The sequence below is a fragment of the Schistocerca serialis genome, chromosome 6 (genome assembly GCF_023864345.2).
Source record: "Schistocerca serialis cubense isolate TAMUIC-IGC-003099 chromosome 6, iqSchSeri2.2, whole genome shotgun sequence".
NCBI classification, from domain to species: Eukaryota; Metazoa; Arthropoda; class Insecta; order Orthoptera; family Acrididae; genus Schistocerca; species Schistocerca serialis.
Genome location: NC_064643.1, coordinates 83279715 through 83303947, shown reverse-complemented (window position 1 = coordinate 83303947; position 24233 = coordinate 83279715). Strand labels below are relative to the sequence as shown.

The window sequence follows — 24233 nt, the reverse complement described above, 5'->3', positions numbered from 1 at the left end:
TTTTTGCAAGGAAATAGCATACTTACGATTCACAATAATGATTTGGCAATCCGTATGACAAATACATGTGGGTAATAACAGTGTGATAATTAATTTAGACATTGTGATACACGTTGTCAACACTGCACTTCTTGCACTGCTGGCATGTTTTTTGCAGTCATTCTATATGTGAAAAAATATAATGATACATGGAAGCATCCCAGATGTGGAAAATAATTAGTTTTAGGAGTTCACTATAATGTTTGACTGTCTTTGATATCAGAAGAGATTTGGCATGGTGGTGACACTGCTTCCTCTTGTCGACAAGTGCAATATAAGTTCTAGCGGCTATGTGTGTCTTGTAAAGATGCATGCATTCCATGTTGTGCTGACAGGATGTGAGAGTTGTGGTTACGAGGAAGTGTACTTCCTCAGTGGTTCAGTACTCTCGAAATATCGAAGCATATTTTACATTGTAAACTGGATAAAACTACATGCGCTCTACTCTCAGACTAGCTGAGGCGTGTAAAATGCATTGTCATCTGTTTACTCTTGCCGCTGCTTTCCTACCCAACTTTCGAAATGTGACAGGAATTTAGATTTGGGAAGTAATTAATTTGTGCGTTAGTTCAGTCTTTGAAAATACGCAAGTGCTGCTTTAAGTAACGTTTGGGGAAAATATGGCGGAAAACATTCAGAGCATTTCTAGAGCTCTGAGCACCCTCGGAAGTACTATGAAATACTGCAAGTTACACATTTTACGTAAATTTTGGATAAATATGTAGCTATCTATTATACATAATTAATACTCTCACTGCACATTCTGTAACATAAGACCTGTATTTTTATATACTTTGCGCCATTACGATTTTAAAATTTGTGTGCTTGACAACTTCGTTTTCTTACTGAAACATTTCCTCCTACTGAACAATTAAATCAGATACGATACGATTTTAAAGGTTACCGTAAAAAACGATTAGAGTAAGAAACAAATATTAAGAGGTTTAAGTCCTAAACCAGCGTGCGTAATGCCTAATTTTCAAGGTATACTAAGTAAATTATACCGATCCTCACGTCAGTTGCTACGTATAACCTCTGTCTCATTTATAGCTTGGTCGACTCCACAGATCTCACGACTAGGCAGTTTTTTTTTTTTTTAATTTTTACTTCCTGGCTGGCCACCTCAGCCATAAGCCTAATGGGGGAAACCTGTGTTCACCACCTGTCTGTGAATCCTCTAAACACTGTTGTTTATAGAATGAGATCTTCACTCAGCAGCGGAGTGTGCGCTGATATGAAACTTTCTGGCGGATTAAAACTGTGTGCCAGACCGAGACTCGAACTCGGGATCTTTGGCTTACATGGGCAAGTGTTCTACCATCTGAGCTATCCAAGCACGACTCACGACCTGCCCTCACAGCTTCAATTCTGCCAGTACCTCGTCTCCTACCTTCCAAACTTCACTGCGAACCTTGCAGAACTAGCACTCTTGGAAGAAAGGATATTGCGGGGACATGGCTTAGCCACAGCTTCGGGGATGTTTCCAAAATGAGATTTTCACTTTGCAGCGGACTGTGCGCTGATATGCAATTGAAGCTGTGAGAACAGGTCGTTAGTCATGCTTGGGTCGCTCAGATGATAGAGCACCTGCCCGCAAAAGACAAAAGTCCGGAGTTCGAGTCTCAGTGTTGCACACAGTGTTAATCTGCCAGGAAGTTTCGCTGTACTTTATGTTTTAGTATTCCAGTTGCTTGTGTATACGTTGAGGCAGAGACTGGGGACCAGCACAGCATTCGCCTAAACGAGCGTGAAGAACCGTCTAAAAACCTCACTGAGGATGGGCAGTGAATCAAACCAACATCTGTAAGTCCAGCGTATGGCATGCATTCGTGTCTGGTCCAGCTCCCTGCCTTGCAAACTAGCTCGCCACACGTGGAAACTCTACGAGGACATCTGTAGCTCTGCTGATGTGGAGTCCACATTACACTCACGTTGATTTAGTGCAAGTACACTGTTTCAATCCGGTATTTTTACTCAATGTCTGCTGCTGAAGTTCGCTGTGATTTCTTTTAGGTCAATGATACAAAAATATTAATTCAGTGTCTATCGCTGTTCTTCTTATGATGCAAACACCGCCAATAAACTATTTTAATTTACTTTAGTATTTCAGTTAATGCGACATTTAAAACGTCAAGTGCTCTGTGTTTGAAAAAAGCGGCCACGGTGTTTTTATAACAGATCTGACACTGATTCAAGGAATCTAGATACTTAAGATGTTCGTCCTCCGTTAGTGCAAAGTGTTTGACATTTACGAGGAAGTAGTGGTTACATGGAATTTTTTTTTTTATTTTTTATTTTATAACAAAATGTATTCACTATTTCACGTCCTTTCTCTATCTTGCGTTATAGGACTGGTAACTCGACTACGACAATTACATTTCAAGATTTTTTTCCTGTTTCCTCTTTGAAAAGATGGAACTCACACTACTTAACTCATTATCTATGAACCGCTACAGTTTATAAGAGGAAGTATACTAATATGTGTTTGCTTAGGTTATTTCATGCTATGCATTATAAATTACGCCCAACACAACAATTACTCTGCGGAATTCAGGATGAGGCTGGCAACAAATAATTCAACCGTTTAACTGAAAGGCTTTTACTACCGTTACGGAGACTAGAGTTTTCTCCATGAAATAAAACAGTTTCAGTTGAAAATTTGAATGTGACGCAACGATTAAGTATTTGATGTAACACCACATTATATTTATAGTGTACTGTGCCTAGTGCATACGAATTTCTGTTTATATTATTGTTCTACTCACCACTGCTTGCGTAGCTGAAACGTTCACAATACGTTACCTCTGCAGCTTCTGCGCTGACGGCATCTTCGTGCAGCCCTTCCACCCACCTGCAGCGGTCCTGGGGGCTTCCAAAATGCTTCAGCACCCACGCAGACACCAGCTCTTGCTTCTCCTTCGAGTACGTTTCCTGCAACAGAAAAAGACAGTCAGATTAATAAAACGTATACCTATCCGAACAAAGACCTTTCCCGTTCTTCTGTTATTTATCTCGTCTACACTTCCGTCCTGCAACAAAAATGGCTCTGAGCACTATGCGACTTAACGTCTGAGGTCATCAGTCGCCTAGAACTTAGAACTATCTAAGCCTAACTAACCTAAGGACATCACACACATCCATGCCCCAGGCAGGATTCGAACCTGCGACCGTAGCGGTCGCTCGGTTCCAGACTGTAGGGCCTACAACCGCACGGCCACTCCGGCCGGTCGTCCTGCAACAGATGAAGACGCTGCAGTCAGTATAGGGTTAACGAAACGCTAGATCCGTTTAAATAGAAATTTCTCTCTATGCTGAATGTTAGATCATTGTTGTAAATGGTGGAGTGAATGACAAAAGTACAGAGAACGCGAGCTACAAGTGGTTTGTCCCTGATGATGTTACACAGTTTCAGGAGTGATGGAAACGGATAAATATAACCAACCGACGCATGGGACTCTCGGCCAGAAACGACAGATTCTAAATTCGCAAGCGAAAATCGTTCCGATATTTCTGACAGTGGATCACTTCTACTGGAAATCCTTTGCTTTTCATATTTTGGGATTAGGTAGTTTGAACAAAAACAACAAAAATATCCAGTAAACGAGGGTTCTAAAATACATACCTAATGAGCTATGAGTTGTTGTTCAGTAGAAGACATGTATTTCACAGTAGCAAAAGTTAACAACTGCTCATAGCTATTCAGGTATGCACTTTAGAGTCCAAACTTAATGAATTTTTTTTTAATTTATCGATTCTACTTTCTTCCCAAGTACGGACAACGAAGAGCCTGGTGCAGAAAGGCGACTGTCAGAGACACCAGAATAATTTTCGCTTATAACTTTCGACTCGCTCGTTTACTGGACATGACCCCCTACCTCACGCTGATACATTTACCCTTTTCTATCAATCCCGAGAGTTTGTAGCATCATTATAGAATCATCCTGTAGACTGTATATTATTTTCCAATTAAGACTTTACCGATATGTACAATTTGTACACTGCTTCGTGAAAATGTTATGTACTTTGTTTGTTATTCAACACTTCAGCATCTATGGTTCTGATTGTTAATATATGAAATGTTGAATGACAAACAAAGTATGTTTATTTTAACCCATTTTCTTGCATCTGTAACTAATCGAAATGGACAGTACTCATACACTCTTTTATTAATTTATGTTCATCTACAATGTGTGTATCAACGCATCAGGTAAAACGAGGAAGGCATGTGACTTGCGAGATTTTACGTTGATTACGCATCTCTCATTATCATTTGACGACTGTTGTGCGTTTATCAACGTAGTATATAGAGGAATAAAGACAGGAATTTTTCAGATTGTATCCTGGTGTGTAACATCCCAGTCCGTCGTTATGTGTAGGAAATAGCAACTTCTAACTCAAGTCAATCTGTTCTGAAAATGCAGCATTTCTGGTCGACATATGAGAACACATCAATTTGAATGTTACCAGCCAACAGCTAATGCAAGTACAATTTGGCCTGTGTGATACCCAGAGGGTTTAATGTGGCCAGTGGGCTTTGTGATTTGGAATAACGTAAAGGTAATTGCAACAGCTTACAACCAAGACAAATCTCTGAAGACAGTGGACAGAAGCAGGAAACTGTAGCCGTTTTAATTTTCATTGGAGAGGGACATGTCCCAGCTAAAAATATCAAGGGTATATTCCTAAGCCTGGGTAACAGGACAGAGTCGGTGACTTTCCTGACGAGTGTTACAAATATACAGCACATAGTAAGATCAGAAGTTAATTAATTACAAAACTAAGTATCCAAGCTATCAAATTTGTTTCTAAGAAAATGTCATATTTGCTAGAAATGAATTAAAAATTGTTCCTATTCCCCAGTCAAGCAAGTATTTCGGAAAACTGACCTTAATTTCAAAGCATATTGCAGTCTGAAAAGCCTTCCTAAACATTTCGAGATGGGGAACCATCTGATTCAATACCAAGTCAGCTGCCATTTGACTGAAGAGATCTGGGCTGTGGAATCTACCTCAAAGTATCCACACTACTCTCTGTGCTACAGAATGAAAAGTATAAAAAGATGATAATTTCAAATTTTCACTTTGTACCATTTCCTTAATCGCAGAATATCATTTCTTTCACAGATAGAGCCAAGGTTACATCGTGACTCATAGATGACACTGCATAGACAGACTGAGTTACTGTTTACTGCTATTCTTATTTAAATTAAGCTTCGCTAGCCTTCTGTTGTGATAAGTACAATTAACCGTATATTACAATTTTCCTTCATGTCAGAAGTGATGCCAAGTACTCTCTATCATTACTCAGTTACCTATTAATCAAACTTAGGAAATGGTTAGTGGACAAGTAGTAGCATCTTACATGTCTTTACAATGATTTTGTTGTTCTGTAAATGTTTCTTTCAATACATACCGGGATTTTGTTGGCAGGGCACTGTTTGTTAGCCTGACTGCCAGGTGTCGGCGCTTCTTCAGGATGAACTCTGAAATAAATTAAATATTCTTAGTTTTATTTATTCATAAATTTAAAATCGTTTTTACACAAATTATTCATACAAGGAATTACACATGTAGCAGCCATGGCAAACTGTTATATAGCTATGATTACTTTAATTTGATTAAAACACATATGTGATTATCTGACATAAATAACTCAGACTCTTTGATACTTTAGTTACTGTTACAATATGGATTTTGCACATTCTTCATAGCCATTTTTTGAAACTGATTGAGCTATTTCCCTACAATCAGAATTCTGAAGAATGACAATGAATACTCAAGTCCCAGCACACAGCTTCAGAACACAAATTTGGATAAGCCGAAAAGCCCCTCCCCCACTCCCTCCAACCCTAGAGGTCACTGTGTGGGGCTGTAATTACAGCATATTCACGAATTCAGCTGCGCCACATGGTAAGTTCCACGCTGAAGAATTCTGAACACACGGCACAACAGGCCGGTCTCACCTGCTGGCCCTCCTGGACCTGCGGCCTCGTGGCAGCCTAATGCAGAGGCACCAGGCCAGCAGCCGCCGCAGCAGGCTGCGGCTGGTCTTGGCCTCCCTCACCTCCTCCTCCTCCTCTTCGCCTCCCTCTGCCTCAACCACATCGCAGTGCTTCTGCGGCGGCTGCTGTCGGGCTGTTTCGCCTCTGCCTTGCCTCTCTTGCACCTTACCTGCTGCCACGTTTGATACTACATATGTGAGCGCGGATCTCGGGGACGGCTCAGATTGCACATCATGTCGGTAGCAGTGGCCTGTGAAATAGAAGTTCACCATCAGTCTAAACAACATCTATCTGCAAAAGCTCACTGTCATCTACTGCTACAAACTAATAATGTGTCATAATTGGAGTATGTACATAGACAGCTATAATACTTATCATTACTGCTCTTGCATGTCAGAAAAGGTGAATACATCTCATAGTTCTTACTGCTACCCAATGTTGTCAACACTGTTAGTGGACGAATAATAATGAAGTTAGCACCCTCTGTAAACAGAAATTTATTTTCTGTGATAAATAATCATGAAATGATCTAGTGTTTAAGAAGTATGAAACACCAGTGATGACCATCACAGAGGTCTGTGTACTACCCGTTAGCAGTACAGTATTTAGTGGAAATATGACTCACACTACTGTGGTTCTAAAACGGAGAGCTATGAAGCTTTCCTCAGCGTTTGCTGTAACTTTGTTACTACCACATGGATTTAGTTGAAAGTTCCATCGGGAGAGAGTTCACCTACTGACAGTCGCAATTCATGGAATCTGTCCTTGCTCCTTAGCTATCAGGCTAATGAAGAGACCATAACATGTAAAAAATTCATACCCTAAAACGTGACCTTTCCTGACACCACTCCTAATAAAAATGATCGGTACAATGTTTTTTGCTGTAAGACTAGCAGAACTGAATACCCTTCTCATAGCAAATGTCACAGTATCCCCAGATAATGTTACGTATAAAGCAAACTACAACAAAGTAACAAAGACGTTACAACGCTGCATTCATTTCGTGTTTATTATAGCAGACGCAGATGAGATACGGAAACAAGTTGCTGATGTCAAACGTAAGCTCTGTAGCAAAGCCACCCCATCAAAACCATTACACTACTTCAGTACTTACTACCTGTATCCTCAGCACACAAAACGGTACTCACGGTATTTGAACAAGATCTCCACGTCTTGCTCCCGTACAGGTCGTAGAGGTGGAACGGCCCTACACGCTGCATCAGCACTCAGCACCTGTAACAGAGATATAGAATGCAATGAGTAATGGGTATTACGCTAAATTGCAAGACGCGGAATTTTATGAATAGCTCTAAATGTTTGTAAGACGCTCGGCAAAAACGTTTGATCGATATGCAATACAGCAATCACTCCAATTAAGTGATATTAGGACAAAACGACATGTAATGTTGATAATGTAAAAAAAGTGAGACGCCACCTTGCGTTGATGTACTAAGGATTTATTTTAGCTACAGTTCGTAAATCTTGACGATAGCTTCCGCGTTGGACACGTCGGTGGAATGGACCTATATTCGGCAGCAGTACTTAGGACCTGGAACAGAGACACAGATGGAATGAGTGTGGGGTATTATGCTATATCCAAAGCGACGGTATTTTCTCAATAGTAGTCAACGTATTGTAAAACTCACATCATAATTTTTCTCAACGTTCAGTTCAGTAATTATTTTAAAAATGTATTTCATCACGTTCCATCATTAATAAGAACAAGATAAAACGTGCTTGCACCGATGGGCTAAGAGAAACTTTTAAGATTATTCCGTAGATCACGTATAAAGGTCTTCGAATGAATGTTTATTAGTCATATATCTAGTTATGGCCCTACCTCCTATCAGTTTACTAAATAATATCACGGAAATGATTTTCTGAAGTGACGCTATATATTTTTATTTCTGTGCCAGCACAGCCGCAAATTATGTATATGTGTCCAAGATGTATAAAGAAGAACAACAGGACGACAAAACTATGCGAAGAGTCACATGTAAATTGCTGTCGAGTATTTAAATACGGTTTGCAAAGCCAAACGTCTAGTACGAGGCTTCTCGTTTCTCGAATTATTGTATTAAGCAGAATTACAAAAAATCGAAGCACGCAATCACCCACGATCGGTTGTGTGAATTAAATTCTTCTGCTTTTCTAACCGTGTCATTTTGCGACATTACCATACAACGCAATTAAAGACAGAGAATTCTTTTACTGAATGTGACCAACAGATGAAGGGGCCGATAGACAGGGAGAACTTCAGTCGCCGTGCTGGTCTTTCACTGTGTTACAAATTAAATGGCGAGAACACAAATAATATGTAATTACGTGTCATACGCTGCCATTAGCAATAATGGACATTTCTTGTCACCTTCGTCGAACTTTCTTGCGTTTTGAGTTACAAATGTATTTCAACGTTGAAACGATGTCAACGTTTCTAATCGAGATTTATTTACCAGCACCATTTTGTAAGGTGCTTGACAAAGTTTGTGAGTTTCTAGCGCATGCTACCTGAAAAGAAATTTTCTTTTCAATAAACAAAAATGGCATGGACAAGTGTTGATAGGAAGGTATAAGATGAACATCAGCAGAAGTAAAACGAAGATAATGGAATGTAGTCAAATTACATCAGGTGATGGTGACGAAATTAGATTAGGAAATGAGACACTTAAAGTAGTAGATGAGTTTTGCTATTTGTGGAGCAAAATAAAAGATGATTTTCGAAGTAGAGAGGATATAAAATGTACACTGGCAACGAAAAGGAAAGTGTTTCTGAAGATGAGAAATTCGTTAACATCGAGTATAAATTTAAGTGTCAGGAAGTCTGTTATGAAAGTATTTGCATGGAGTGTAGCCATGTATGGAAGTGAAACATGCACGATAAACCATTTAGACAGGAAGAGAATACAAGCTTTTGAAGTGTGATGCAACAGAAGAATGCTGAAGATTAGACGGGTGGATCACGTAACTAATGGGGGGGTACTGGATAGAGTTTGCGAGAAGAGAAATTTGTGGCACAACTCGACCAGAAGAAGGGATCGTTTGGTAGGACAAATTCACAGGCAGCAAGGGATCACCAATTTCATACTGGAGAGAAGCACGAGGAGTAAAAATCGTAGAGGAAGACTAAAACATGAATACACTAAACACATTCAGAAGAATGTAGGTTGCAGTAGTTACTTGGAGATGAAGAGACTTGCACAGGATAGAGTAGCATGGAGAGCTGCTTCAAAACAGTCTTTGGACGGAAGACCACAACAACTACAATAAACAAAAATTTTCACTACTTAGCTTAGCATTCCGTCAAACAATTTCATATTTACCATACATCATACAGACAATTACCATCTGCTTCCAACAATTCGTTGTTCGCTGTCTAGCTGAATATAGAAGTTGCAGGGTAGTAATGCATGCTGATGGAAACAAAATCACCTTTTACAAAAATATGTGGAAACTTTGTATCAAAACTGTTGCTTTTGTCAATATCAAGTCAACGTAAAGAATCGTATTATGTTGAAATTCATACTCAGAAAACGAGACACTTAAGGTGAATGTCACTGCGCACATAAATATGAATCATTATTCGTGCCATGATAATACACTCAAACCTATCATTTGTTGGTAAAATAAGAAGACAAAGACTCCGGTGAGGAACTTGAGTACGATACAGTCGAGGCACAATATATTATTAATGTTGGCTTGGAAGACCTTTAGAGTCTTTTTAGTTCAATTAACTCAATAGTAAAACGAAATTTTTGGGTGCCGGTCAGGGAGAAGACGAACTCGCTCTACCTCCCATACGCACTTTCACTCCAGACACAAAACATCGATTTCGACCACAAGAAGAGAGGCTTAGTGTAGCAAGCGCAATTTAGCATCATTGTATTGGTCTTGTAATAAATAGTATCGCAGCCTACAACGGTGAATGTCGTTAAGTCTATAGCAACCCGAATTGTTTTATTGTGTGCGAAACGACGGGAACCTTTATAGTTCTGTAACTTCTAACACACGTAATTACTGCAGCTACGCACTTCATGTAACACTGCACGGGTCGTGTTCTTCACCTTTCCATACCGACGCAAGTGCACGTATTACTCCCGCTCCTTCACGTCTGGAACAGCAGCTGGAACACTGCTGGTTAGCGCAGCCATTGTAATGTGAGGTGTTTCTGCAGCTACAAACCTAGCGATCGTCAAATGTAACCAACTGATTTATGTTCGTGTTCGAAACTGCGTATAAACCCCGTACAATAATATTTCTGTTTTCAAAAGAAAGTCGTGTTGTAATATATCGATATTAGGAAAGGCAAGGCGTCTTTATCAGAACGCAAGCATTATAGCTTCATGATGGCTCTTTTCGCAACTATTGGATAGCAGTTACAAGAGGTGTATTACTCTGATATACTTCACACTCGACTGTTATCTAAAGTCATGATTCTTCGTGGTAGGTGAAGTAGAACTGCAGCGATAAAACTTCGGAGGTTTGACGGGGACATTTTTTCATCATTTTGGTATCAGTGACCCACGGGTTCTTGTTCCTTTTTACCGAGCAATTGCATTTCGTTTGGTTTCCTATTCCCGTTCCTGTTTGTATCTGTATTGTAGGGAAATTACATGCGCACATTGCAAGTGTCTCGTTTGCGACAGCGTCACCGTGACAGACAGCAGTGCGGATACGTTTACTGACGAAGAACAGGCCGACTTTCCTCTCGTGTCTGGGCTGACTGCGTGCGGTGGCAGACTGCCACGACTCCGTGCTGACTGTCCCCGCAGTCACAGAGAAACGCATCACTGTACTCTTAGCACTTTCCGAGGGTTTTTGCGCTACACTGTTCTGTTCAGAATCTATTGTTGATTGCTTATCACATGGTTTTTTACTATTATGAGGATCCTTTGAAAGAAATATACGTAAATGTGGTAAAAAGTTGAATAAATCAACATTACATTATTATTCTATAACGAGGGGCTGGTGACCACGAAACCCTTATACTGAAATACGCATAAACTGCTCACAAGAAATTCAGGAGTTCGGATTCGCCCCGTATTTTGGGTCTCATGTGTTGACTGCTTTACCATGTACAGAGAAAATTCAAATCGCTGCTGACAAGAAAGTAAAATATATTCACACTGTCACCTTAGACCGCATCACCTGTGCGCAGGTTGCTTTCTAATTTTGTAAGTTGCCTTAGTTCATGTTGTTGAGTACAAGTCCTCGGTCCACAGGTTGACTCAAACCTTAACTGTCACTATTACACACGCGATGAAAGATACAGAAACTGGTACTATGTGATACGAAACTAATAGCCGGTAACGCGATAAACGCGTTGACGTCATTGTAAACTCAGTTGGTGATTTGTGGATGTACCTTAATTAAAACGTATTCACTTACTACCCCAAATTAGTTTCAGAGGTAACTCATGAACACCTGCGGTATTTCTGTTCCTGCACATTTTCTAATCCTTCCATGTTGCTACTTTGTTAAATTGTTGCGCTTTCCTTAGCAACATCAGCATTTCTTGAAGATGGATATACAAGTTTAGGTGTATGGGACAAAAGTGTCTCCTAAAGCAAAAATTTGTGACTGTAGGTGCGAATTATCTATTTCTAGTCGGCGATATGGTAAGTGAAATCCATAGCCTAAAGGCTGAAGTTACTCTCTTAAATAAGAAGGTGAGTGAATTTGAACAACAGCGCCTGATGAACGACTGCAGGCCTAAACTAAAAACCAAGGAAAGCTTTCCTGCCGTCAATACTCAAAACAGGTTTCAAATTCTCGAAGAAATAGTGGAACAAGAACAAGTTCAGTCCGTGCAAACTAGAGGTAATCCTTCAAGCAGCAAAAAAACTGTCAGTGATAAGTTCAGAAAACACGAAGTCCGAAACTCGTGTGCAAAACGTGAAACTGAACGTAAACAAACCGTCCAAGGAAGTGGAATCTGTGAAATTACATGCAAGAAATCGTCCCTAGAGAAAAACAGAAGAAACGACGACAATCAGAAACACAAGCAGGGCCGGATTCTATTATATGGAGACAGCCATGGACGTGAAATAGCGCAAAACATCGCAAACATGCAAGACAACTTTGCAGCTGTAGGCCACATCCAGCCTGGAGCCCCTCTTTCTGCTGTGGTGAAGCCGTGCATGCAGGAGTGTGACTCCTTCTCATCCAATGACTGTGTCGTTATTATGGGAGGTTCATTTGATGTAGCAAGAAATCAAGCAAATGATGCAATTAGACATATGAAAATGGTACTGGGTAAGTTAAATCACACGAAAACAGTTGTTGTCAACATTCCACAGAGGTATGATCTTATGAAACAGTCTATTGTGAACCGGGAAGTTCATAAAACAAATGACAGGATTAAAGATGTATGTAGTAAATTTCAGAATGTGTCTCTAGATGTCACATATCTAGAAAGGGAGGTGCACACATCTCATGGTCTGCACATGAACAAAAGAGGCAAAAAGATTATTAGTAGCAAAATTATTGAGGAAGTCAGGTGACAGTGTTCACAAAGTGATGAAAAGAAGTCCATTGCCATGAGGTGGTACAACCCATCTCAACAAAATCTGCCACAACACCAGCCACCGCTGGCAAGCCAGGGAAACTTGTGAAGCCTGCTGGCCTCATTGCTAGTCCAAAATTATCCTCTAAGGTCCAGCAGGTAAAACTCAGCCTTAAAATCATACACCAGAATCTTGGTAGTCTTAGAAATAAGCATAATGATCTAGATGTAATTTCATGGATTGACAAACCCGATATATTAGTTGTAACTGAACATTGGTGCAATGAAGCTCTGATTAACATTAGTCAACCACTGTGTATGAAATTCTGCACAGCCTTCAGTAGAAAAGACAAGACTGGGGGAGGTGTAGCAATTTTCACTGTAAATGAAAGTAATTTTAATGTTATTGATGTGAGTGCCTTCTGCTTGGAGGGAGTCTCAGAATTTGCTGCAATAAACCTGAAATGGGGTAGAGATAACATAACACTTATCTCGTGTTTACAGGCCACCTGCAGCAAATACAGATACCTTTTTTGTAAATCTTTCTGACTTGCTTGTATATATAGGTACAACATTTTCTGGGCCAAATGGTCATGTAAATATTATAGTTACGGGGGATATAAATATAGATTTATTAACAAATGATGTCAGCACCAAAAAGTTACATCGTCTGTGTGATGAATTTAACCTGACCCCACTCAATCAGGAACCCACTAGAGAAATTGGCAATAGTAAAACATGTCTTGACAACATAATAACAAACATGACCCACCTATCCCACAGTGCATCGGTTTTAAAACTAGCCATCTCAGATCACCATGCAGTACAGCTTAAATTGGAACACCATGAGGCCCCCACTGTCACCACAAAGCAACAGTTTGTAACTAAAAGAATAATGTATAATGACAACATAAATAGACTAAACTGGATGCTAGCACAAATAAAATGGTTTGAAAATAATCGCTTTTCATATGATAACTTTGCTGCTGACTTCTATTACTGCTTTGATACCACATGCCCAGTTGTAATCACAAAAATGAAACAAACAAAAAATATTTGGGTAAATAGTAATGTCACTGAAGCGAGGGAAAAATTAAAACTACTCCACAGTGCAATGCTGAATAATAGAGAGATTCCTGAGCTAAAGGAAGCCTTCAAAATATATCAAGCACACTATAAGGACTTACTTACACAGACCAGGAGCAACTATGTTGCAAATAAGCTTCAAAACTCACACAACATAACTACTGGCATCTGGGCAGTCATAAACAGTTTTAGAACCAGCAATGACAAATCCTGTATGGACTTTACTATTAACCACAATGGCATGCTCATAAAAGACCAACTGGAAATTGCAAATATTTTTAATGAATATTTTTCTTCCGTAGGGGAAGCCATAAATGACAAACATAAAAACATGAACTACAGTTTTAAAGGTAATACGTGTGACCATAGTATATATCTAGCCCCCACAAACTGTGCAGAAATAATGGGCATCATTAGCTCTCCAAAACCCTCTAATTCAGCTGGGCATGATGGCCTAAATACTAATGTTTTAAAAGCCTGTAGCCAAAATGTCTCTGTACTTCTGTCTGCAGCAGTCAACAATATAATAGAATCTGGCACCTTTCCAGACAGACTCAAAATAGCACAGGTAACACCCATTTTTAAGAAAGGTGAAACAACAAAATAGAAAACTACAGACCAGTCTCAATCCTTCCTGTCTTTTCCAAAATAGTTGAGAAAGTTATATACAACAGGATTATAAACTTTCTTAACAAACACAACCTGATGTTCGAAAATCAAAATGGATTCGTAAAAGGTAAATCAACTAGCACTGCAGCTGCTCAACTACTTGAAGAGGTGTTAGGGGGTATCGAAAGCAAGGAACATGTGGCAGGTGTATACCTAGACCTGGAAAAAGCCTTTGATTGTGTGAACATTGATATCCTATTAGACAAGCTATGGAACATGGGCATTAGAGGTGCTGCTTATGACCTAATAAAGTGTTATGTGAGCAATAGAAAGCAGTTTGTTCTACTTAAAACGGAAAGTGGTGTCTACAAATCAGAGATCACTTGCATAAAATATGGGGTGCCCCAGGGCTCGGTATTGGGCCCCCCTCTGTTCTTGATCTATGTAAATGATATTAAATACTGTACTATAAATTCCAAAATTGTTCTGTATGCCGATGACACATCCATTGTATGTAAAAACGAATCATGTAATGAACTAGAGGCCAAGTGTAATAACGTGACAAAAGAAATTGTTCAATTTTTTAATGAAAGCCACTTAAATGTAAGCACCAGTAAAACATGTTTGATGGAGTTTAACAAAAGTAGTTTGAATAATGAAATTAAATTAGACATGGGCAACAAATTGGTAAAGAAAGAGTCTAGTGTAAAATTCCTTGGTGTAACAATCCAAAGCAACCTGAAATGGGACACACATATTGACACTCTAGCAACTAAGTTGTCAAAAAATATATTTGCAATCAGTACTATTAGCAAGTTCTGTAGAGACACCGTAGTCCTAAAGACTGCATACCATGCTCTTTTCTCCTCTCACTTGAACTATGGTATTGAAATTTGGGGGGGCAACAACCAAAGCTAATCTAGATAAGCTACTCATTCTTCAAAAAAGGGGTGTGAGAATAATCTGTGGAGCAAAATATAGGGAATCTTGTCGCAGCTTGTTTCCAAAAACAGAGGTGTTAACTGTTATAAACACATACATTCTAAAAGCCATATTGCTTGTGAAAAGACTGCACCCAAACACTTATTCAGATTTCCACCAGTACAATACTAGAAATAAAGAAAGATTTTACATTGGCAGCCACAGAACAGCACTTTACGAAAAGGGGCCTCAGTATGCAGGTATAAAATTAGCTAATGCACTGCCTAGAGCAGTCATGGCTCTTCCTACAATTAAACTGAAACATCAGCTTAAGAAATTTTTTGTAAAACACCCTTTCTACACATTAGAAGAGTACCATACTTATATGAAGAACAACAAATGCTTTGTGAAATTATGTGAACAGAAATAAGTAAACACCTTATTGTAATTTTGTTGTAATTTAATGACGTATTCAGAAGAATGTGTCTTGTGTATTGTACAAATAACTTTAATCATTACTGTTTCTTTGTACATGTGCAGTGTACCATTCGATGTTGAATAAAGCTATTATTATTATTATTATTATTAGTGTTTCAGCACTAGATATATTTATGATCGAAACCGCTAAATAAATATATAATTTTAGTGATGCAGACGGTGTTTTCCATCACGATACAGCAGCTACGGTTATCCCGCCACATGATACTTTGTATTAGGCAAAATAATTGTCACGAAAACGGACAACTAAAAGTAACATTAGGCATCCGAAATGAACGGAAAAAATTTCAAATTTTTATTGATTACCGGTACATGAAATAAAGTAACAACATCTTACTATACTTCAATACTGACACTGTCTTGCTCTGATCATCTCACATTTCACTTGCCATATTTATTTCTGACAGTCATCATTTATGTGTTTATTTCAGATGCCAGACATTCATCATGATGTATGAGTATAAATTAAATTAGTAGCCCAGTCAGTAATTATATTCACACATTAACAAAATAATAATCTGCAGTGCAACTATCTGAACTCAGCCCAGAGCACATCCTAGCAACAATATTACTTGACAAGAACTTCCTCATTTCTTACACTAATTACATGTTGGAACAATTTAGCTCACCTATACATTACTGAGCCATGCACAGTTACAGGTATCAAGGAATTAACCCTTTCACTACTGTTGACAAGTTAACTGAACATGCTCTTCCTCTCCCCAGGTGCTGTTATTAAGAGCAGCCTCAGGGTTTTCCTTCAGCACTATTGACAAATCAACTAAGCTGACCCCTCAGTGTTGATGATAGGCACCTGCATTCTGTTGATGAGTTTAAGCATACAGCGAATTTCTATCCTGTTGCTCAGTTTTATTTTGGTACTTTGTCTGTTGAGATCTCATTTTGTTCCATTCAGCTTAGGTTTATGTCTTATTGTTCATCAGAATTGCATCACAGTGTGTTTCTCATCATCTGTTCAACAAGGAAAACTGTGGTTGCACTGAGGCAGAGATCATGGAGATACAAAGAGCAACAGTGAGGATCAGTTATTCATTGTTGACAAAAGCAGTAGCTCCTCCACAGATTCTGAAACTAACTATTCTGCACCACCTGTGTCAGCAAGGGTGAAACTACAGCCTTATGTTTCAACTAGAGCTGTAATTGATAGTTTTTATCAGTCCAAACAGTTTGAAAGTTTGGAACTTTTGGAGTGGGGTGCCAAAATTGATTTGGAAACAGTTGAATAAGAAGTCGTCTTTACATCTCTGTAGATTTTTAACATAAGTAAATTTGCAAAGAAGTTTCAAAGTTAGAAACTAATTTTTTTACACCTTCAATAATGTTCATTTCAGTGGTGACAAATCTCAGATTGACAGAAAGAGACATGACAAGAAGCAGTTCTGTATTATTTAGCACAGGGCAAGGCAGACCACTTGCTTCATCCCAGCCCAATGCAGGCTGTTTAGCACAGATAGGTGGGTTAGATGATTAGATTAGTACTTGTTCCATAGATCATGAATACGACACTTCGTAATGATGTGGAATGTGTCAGTTTAATAAAAGGTGTCTATACAAGGTATTACATGACACTTAATATTTTTTTTTTTCTGGTGGTTTGGGGAAATTACCCACTTACTATATCCAAAAATTCATCTAATGAGTTTAAGGAGTTGCCATTAAAAAATTCTTTTAATTTCCTTTTAAATGCTATGTGGCTATCTGTCAGACTTTTGATGCTATTAGGTAAGTGACCAAAGACTTTCGTGGCAGCATAATTTACACCCTTCTGAGCCAAAGTTAGATTCAACCTTGAGTAGTGAAGATCATCCTTTCTCCTAGTGTTGTAGCCATGTACACTGCTATTACTTTTGAATTCGTTTGGATTGTTAATAACAAATTTCATAAGTGAATATATATATTGTGAGGCTACAGTGAAGATCTCTAGCTCTTTAAATAAGTGTCTGCAGGACGATCTGGGATGAGCTCCAGCAATTATTCTGATTACACACTTTTGTGCAATGAACACTCTTTTACTCAATGATGAGTTACCCCAGAATATGATGCCATACGAAAGTAGAGAATGAAAATAAGCACGGTAAGCTAATTTACTGAGATGTATATTGCCAAATTTGCAATGACCCTAATAGCATAAGTAGCTGAACTCAAACATTTCAGCAGATCTTCAGTGTGGTTTTTCCAGTTCAACCCCTCATCAATGCACACCTGGAAATTTTGAATATTTTACCTTAGCTACCGATTTCTGATCGAAGTCTATATTTATTAATGGTGTGATTCCATTTACTGTGTGGAATTGTATGTACTGTGTTTTCAAAGTTTAATGAGAGCCCATTTGCAGAGAACCACTAAACGATTTACAATTTCACCAGTTAATTTTTGTCTGTTGGGTGTGATAGCTATACTTGTATCATTGGCAAAAAGTACCAGCTTTGCATCTTTGTGAATATAGAATGGCAAGTCATTAATATATATTAAGAACAGTGCAGTGTTCATCTCAGTGTATAATGTGCATGTGTGCAGCAACGAACGGTGTAATATAACAACTTACACACTCAGGGGATATAATTAAACATTCTTAACCTTTCACTATAACACTTACACACAATCACTGTTGTTCATACAAGGCACATAGCTTTCATCAAATCAGTTTTAAAATTGTATCCTGATCCTGCATAGTTTAAAAAAATGGATACCAGGAGTCACTATTATGCAGGCTTACATAAACATCAGATCCAAAGTTATCCTATATTGATACCAGGTGGCAGTGTTATCTCAAAACCTACATGAACTCTGGGTAAACAAAGAATATATTATTAGCAGTTTTATAAAGTTCAGAGGCATTTCTGTCACTGTAGCTAAATACTATGTTTCTCACACCAACTGCATGAATTATGACTTTCAAATGTTTAGCATTTCCTCAGTTTTTAGGATTTTTTGGTAAAGGGAGCAATGTAAATGCCTCTGGAAGACAACATAACCCACTGGGATGATGACTTCCATTTTATACAATTCCTGGTGTCCACTTATGCCTTAACTCTAAAAACTGTGGACAGACATTTTTGGAAGATTGTTGTTTGGTATTCTGTGACTTGTCACCAGTTTTTATGGATATCCATCTCCTCATGAACAATGGCATGCTTGCACCTTATACTGAGCAGCAATATGGTTTTTGTAATAATAATAATAATAATAATAATTATTATTATTATTATTATTATTATTATTATTTATTCTGTGTGTTTGTGCAGTTTCATGTATGATGCATTTCTTGCCTCTGATTGTTACACTTTTTCTGTTGACTCTGTCATCTATGATGCACATGCTCTGATATTTTACTGTATATTTGTATATCACATAATTTTACAGTGTCATGTGATAAATAGTAATGAATTTACACTCATAAGTCTGTCACTGCCTCACCTTAACAATGACTTGAAGGTTTTCTGTCAAAATATCATATGAAATGATGAGTTCCCAGTTGCATGCTCAAAAGTTAGTAACCAAGACAACTTGTTGAAAACACCTGTTATATTTACTTTGCATTAATATTAGTCTGTGAATAGTTTCAGCATATTATGGGTACCCAACTACTTTCCATATTTTCAGAGCAACGGTGAGCTGAATGCTGCAACAGTTTCTGATGGTTTGAGAACAGATTACTAATATCATTAGAGAATGGGGACGAAACATGAAGAAGCAAAAATAACCTCACTACAGAGATTACTTTGCAATCCATCTACATGAATCTGTGTTCATTTACCATTATGTTCAGGGTTCCAATAATTTATTTTATTTCAAATAATCTTAAGTTGAACAATATATGAAAGATAAAGAGCAAGAGGTATTGTGTGCATAGAAATCCAGACGTAGTTTGCAAATATCGTAAATTACAGTAATAAGTGAAATAACGACATTATATCACACAGCTCAACACGAATTATGTAATTTATGTGTCAGACTTACATGTAACAAGTGAGTAATTCTGTAGCATTGCAAATAATAAGAGTTATAATACTAACAATTAGTGCAATGAAGGTTTGAGTGATGTTAATACAGATTATTGTTGTCTAGATATTCATCAACTGAAAAAAAGTGTATAAGTAAGTAAAAATAATCTTAACTTCATTCCTAAATTACTTAGTTGTTTCTGATTCACTTGATTCACTTTCCAAGAGTGGAGCTTTTCTTGACACAGACCAATCTGGTGTAATGAAGGTTCATTTAGTCATAAACTTCAGTTATCAACAGCTGAATCAATCCATTATGTATCATTCCAAAATATATCACTCTCTGTATAAATTATGAGAAATGTGCAAGTTTCCTGCATAATGTGCTCAAATATATGGGGAAACCAGACGTATCCATTGAACAGAAAACAGAGTAAATTTTTATACCAATATTTAGAATTATTTTGATGGCACAAAATATTTCAGTCATGAAAGAGAGTAATTTCTATACCATCATCTTTCAGGCATTCATCTGGCTTAAAATTATTTCTTCTTCCGATGTTTTGGCTGAAAACATTACAGCCATCTTCAAAGTGAGTAGCTTGCTAGATTTAAACCACTTGACACAATACCCCGGAGTAAATGCGACTGCTTGGGAGATAACACTATCAGCACTGCAACAAGAGGATAAAATTTTATGCATCTAAGACCAAAACACAGACCATCTATTTTAATAATCACACGTGTGTGTGTGTGTGTGTGTGTGTGTGTGTGTGTGTGTGTGTGTGCGTGCGCGCGTGCGTGGTGCATGCGTGGGTGTGTGCGTGCTCCACAGTGTTGTCAAGTGGTTTAAATTCTGCCAGCAATTCACCTTGAAGATGGCTGTAAGGTTACCAATCAAAATATTGGAAGAACAAAATATACTGTCCCAGAGGCACACACAAAAGATGGTGGAATGTTCTGTCGATTGGGGAAAAGGCAAGAAATAATGGAAGTTCTATTAACAATTGAGAAAGAAAAACTAGTTTCTTCTGCAAGTTGTTCACAGCTTTTTAGGCCATTTCTCGCCACATCATATCCAACCTTCTTGGTCCATGAATAAAGTCTTTCAAATTTCTTCATTGCATATTTCCCCCACATGATTTTACCATTCTGCACAGGATCTCTGGTATGGAGGTTGTCAAAATAGTACTATTTTCGGCCACATGCCCAAACCATTTTAAATTCCATTTTCCCTCTCTTCAGTGATGCACATGGCAGTCTTCAATCATTTCCTGATTTCTTTGTTTGGGATCTTCTCTTGCCTACATACTCTATGACTTCTTCTCAAAAAACCAAGTTGCACAGTTTCAGGTCTTCTTCTACCTCATTTTGTTATTTCCCAGGATTCCACTCCATATAAAAAATTTTTGTGTTCTTGATTCATAAATCCTTTCTCTTTTTGTTAATTTCATCTGTCCAGAAGATGTTTTTCAGATTATTGTTTGCTTGTTTGGCTCTGCCTTATTTCTTGCTTACTGGAAACTTGATCCGTGAGTACAACTCCTGGATTTTTATATTTTTTATATGCCTCAGTAGTTTTTCCATCTCTGATAATCGTATTTTAGGAAAAAAAAATATTGTTAGTCCAGCTTTATTGTATGTTTCTAAAGTTTTGTCCATCATGTACTCTGTATCATAGTCCTCTGCAGTCAATATTAACTGATTATCAGTGAATAATAAATTCAGTAGGAAATCTTTATATATGCCAAGGACCTTTCCTCCACACTTTCTGATCCATTCCATAAGAACTTAATTCAGATAATGTTTGAACAATGTAAAGCCATTGGTTGCTCATATTACTTGGAAGATTTCATATTGTTACTACTGGATCACTGTTTAAACTTAATACATCAGTGTGTACTCTGATACTGAGCGCCGCGGGTTTTGAATCCACACCAGATGGCGTTGACCTCAATTACCACTAGAGATCTCTAAGCCGTTACGCCGTGGCTGCGCATGTTCCAGGCACGCATATAACGTGTGGGCACCATGGTGGAGCATGTGGTCCCAGCAGCCAATAGCGATGTACCGTATCCTGTGTATATGCACCTGCCTGTCGCTCGGCTAAGCAGTTTGATATTCGTGTGAGTCTAATGACTTCTCGGCTACAGACAGCATGTTTACTGTACTTTGTTTTCATTTAGAAGTGGACATTGTGGATTCGTTTGGTTGTCGCTTATGACTCCGTTGCTTCTTGCATGTTGTCATCGTAAGGTCTTGTTCGGTCGTCGCTGTTGTTCATGTCTGTCCTTTCCCGTTTGTTTGTTTGTTCGCGGGCCACTTCCGTTTGGTCCCATCGCACCTCATTCTCGGCAACCCTCGACTGGAATGGTCGCAGTTGCAACATATACAGCACTAAACAGTGATTCAGTTTTCTTTAGTCAATTGAATAGTAGCAGAATGTGAGACTCAATTTGCTTTTTGGTACTTACTAGAAGATTTTTGGTGTTACTCCACGTCATCATTTACAAACTCATACCTTTGCACTCCTACATATCAACTTAGCCTCAGGTATTTCTTCAGGAATTATTATGTGCAGTTAAAACAATATATGTTCTTCACCCAAGGAGTAATTTGTAGTCCAGGTGAGAGTCTTACATATGTGATAGTACATGCTGGTTTTCTAAGGTTGCAGAAATGTTGGAAATAAACTATTCTCATTATTGTGTGAAATATTTGTATTTGCTAAAATATGCTTAATTTTTTTAATATGTGGTTAAGTATAAAATTTTCCAAATGAAGATGACTCTACAGTTGAAACTGCAATTGTGATAAAGAAATAAAGCTAAAGCAGAAATTTTGCCCTACAAAAAGCATAAATTATTTGTTAATGTGATAATGGAAGAGCTTTGCTGGAATATAAATAATCGATTGATGGGGTACGAATTACTTGTTAACTGTTTTAACAAAGCACTTTGTTGTATGTTTGAAATACTGTATGAAATTATTATTACATTTAACTTAAAAAAGATTCAGATGTGCCTCAAAGAACCACAAACACTTAATGGTTAGCATTTATTTGGACTTGTACTTTGCATTAATATACCTTAAGTCCTACAGGTGATAGATTGCTGGAGTGAAAAAAATATATAAAAATGGTTATTTTTCTGTGTGATAGATATATTTAGGAAGTGTATTTGACCTGCTTCTCTCTCTGAAGCGATCTTCACTTTTATGTAGTGTGTTTATCTCTGTGTGCAGTTGTTCTGTCTTCAAGTCTGGAGCATCTACTAAGCAGAGGATGTCATTCATGTATCGCCATCACTATAGTAGATTATATTTTCTTGATAGCATTTTCTGAAATTTGACATATTGAAGACTTTCACTTGCATTTCACTCTAGTTATTTCACTTGTTGATTTAATTTAATGTTCCTTCTTAACACTAAGGATGTAAGAAATGTGATAGGGTATTGCAGTTCACAACTAGTGCTGCACCATGTTCACAATTAGTGCTGTACTGTGTCCTTTCTCTTATTTTATCATATTATCTTACATTATATTTATAAATTCATTTAAAAAGTACATGCTACAATTTTCTCTGTTGGACAGTTACCTTGAAGAAACTGGGAGATCCAGACAATGCTCAACAGGTTTTTGAACAGGCTGCACACCGGGACCCAACAGATGCTTCCATACCTTTGAACTATGCCATATTTTTGACTGCTAATGGAAGAAAGGAAGAAGCTGCAGATCAACTGAAAAGCTTCCAAGATTTAGCAGAGCAAGGACCAGTTAACCAGGAGGTGAGAATAATTAGTGTATGACAATATATGTCTCAGACATGGTTGCCAGATCCTTCTTTGTCTTTTATGTTAGAACGGTTTTGCTATATTCATAGGCTAAACAGATAATTGTGGCCTAAATTAAGAAGACAGTGGGTGCTTATTCCGGAAGCATCTAAAAGAAAGTAGAATGAGGCAACATTGGACAAAACCTTCCTTTAATCGATGCCTAAAGTAGGAGTGTTGAGAATCTTGTAACTGAATACCACTATTAATTTACCCAAAACGTTCATGGAAGCATAAAAGTGGTTTTACTGCAAAAGCTCTTTCAAGGTGACAGATCATACGTTGATAGGTATCAACTTGCACAGGCTTCACTGGGCAGCTCTAGAACAGAAATGTGGCAAAACAGTAAAGAATAACCAGTAACATTTATTAAGAGTATGTTACAAAACAGTACTTATCTTTAGTACAATTGGTGTATAGCACTTGATATGCTATACTTAATACAGTGAAATCAGTATAAATTTATTGTCTTTTAGCAGCGTATAATTATGTCATTATGACTGAATGTAATAGTGTAGACTCTCACAATTCTACCACTACCCTGTAAATAGCAACTGCTAAGTCGTAACATTGTCTTCTCAGTGGATCACATAGAACTGCACTCCATAGCATAATTGCAAGAGCAGTTTTGAGCTGGCTGCGGTTACTGAACTGTCAGACTGCTCGATCGTAGCTGTGGGTATCTGTAGTACATAGTGTTTTGTGTCTGGTGGAAAGATATCCATCTCTGCCAGTACAAGGCAGAACCAGTGTAGTCAGCACTCCCTTTGGCAGCTCTCCA

The 24233-nt window shown here is 38.1% G+C and overlaps 1 long non-coding RNA gene across 1 annotated transcript in view; it reads left to right on the top strand.

Annotated features, from left to right (window-relative positions):
* The window catches only part of LOC126484419 (uncharacterized), a 198683-nt gene extending 175442 nt beyond the window's left edge, over positions 1–23241 (top strand). The window contains exon 3 of the long non-coding RNA XR_007587850.1: positions 23214–23241. This is a non-coding gene — a long non-coding RNA (uncharacterized LOC126484419). The remainder of the gene's footprint in view (positions 1–23213) is intronic.
* Positions 23242–24233: the final 992 nt, after the last annotated feature.